This window comes from Elephantulus edwardii, unplaced genomic scaffold (genome assembly GCF_000299155.1).
Source record: "Elephantulus edwardii isolate Elephantulus edwardi_28Jun2011 unplaced genomic scaffold, EleEdw1.0 scaffold00054, whole genome shotgun sequence".
Classification (NCBI taxonomy): domain Eukaryota; kingdom Metazoa; phylum Chordata; class Mammalia; order Macroscelidea; family Macroscelididae; genus Elephantulus; species Elephantulus edwardii.
In genome coordinates this window covers 7,094,953-7,096,612 of record NW_006399804.1, presented here as the reverse complement: position 1 = coordinate 7,096,612, position 1,660 = coordinate 7,094,953, and positions in this window count along the sequence as shown.

The window sequence follows — 1,660 nt, the reverse complement described above, 5'->3', positions numbered from 1 at the left end:
TGAATAAGTCATTGCAATGACTTTTCATTGCAAATACATTTTATAAGAGATTATATGTATGGTAACATTAATATATGTCATACACACACACACACACACACACACACACACACACATATCTCTAAAACACATATGCTTATACCTAAAAATACTGTATTTTTTGTTGTTGTTGATATGTGCTGTCGAGTCACCTGCACATCATAGCGACACTATGTACAACAGCCCAAAACCCTGCTCTATCCTGTGTCATTCTTACTGTTTCTGATACACCCACCGCTATTACCCCAGTCACTAAACCAATCCATCTCATCGAGGGGCTTCCTCTCCTGCACTGTCCCTCCAACCTCCCAAGCATGTCGTCCCTCTCCAAAGACTAGTCTGTCCCTCCTTGCAACATGTCCAAAGTATATCATATGAAGCTTCAGAATCCTTTTTATATAGGCATTCATATTAAATTATTGTATATTGTTGCTTAAAGATTCACAGAAAATCCCCTGAATTTCCTTCACCGTTACACTATGTGTTTTTAAAGACAGGTCAATAGAGACAGATAGAGGATCTCTTACATCATACATGGCTAAAATTAAAATCACTGATTACCCTGCACATTCTTAACAGTTTCTAGACAGGGCTGAGAGCCAACCAAGCAAATCATGGAAACAGCTGAGGACCGAGTGTGACACGCTGTGACGCAGGATGATTCAGGCATAGGGGTTATTATTAGAGTTAGTAAGTACTAGAGGTGTAAACAGACCATTAGATAATACCTCTGGAAAAGAAAGAGGAGAGGGTTGTGAATCTGAATGGCTAGCAGGTTGTCTCTCCAAATTGTAACAGTCACAATCCAAATGTGGTATCAACTCATATCTATGATGATCTTACCCTTGAACTCTATGTGGCTGCTGCTTGCACAAGATTCTTATCTGTAGAGTTCAACTTCAGTATATGTACATGTCTGTGTGTTCCTTTGGAATAGAACAGGTGCTCTACAAGGCAGAAGTGTTTCACAAAGTGTTCTATGAGGAAGGAATAAAATATGCGTAACTGTCATGGACGTATGAACTTGTTTTAAGTTGTCAATCAACATATCCCTCTCCCTTTTTCTCAGATTTTCTGTCACATTTTACTTTAAGGCCAAGAAGGTAATAGTAATTTTATTCTTTTTTTTGAATAAATATTTAATATATTATATTTGATAGCCAAGTATGAAAGATAAGTATCAAAAGCTATATAAATAGAACCAAAGAGAAAATAGTATAATTCTCCCTGAAAACAAAACTTAGAGAAAAAAATTATTTTAAAAAAAGACACACCTACTATACTTCTTTAGGAAATAAAGACAGATATTTACTGCAACAAAGAGAACAACTCAAATGTCCATCAATAGAAAAATGACTAAAGAAACTATGGTAGTATGTTAATCATAGGGTTGTACAATTAGACGGGTGGGTGGAGTAAAGGAAATGGGAAGGATCTTTCGTGAAAAACAATGTATTCAAACTTTGTAAATAAATCAGTGTAATATAAGAAAATTTTAAAAATAAACCCTTTCACTTTTCAAGGAGAGGAGCAAACGTCAGGGGGGACAGGGGTGAGGTGGGGTGGGCGGGCAACAACGAATGAATGGAATTCCAAAATCTCTGTAGATGTTCATTGAAAT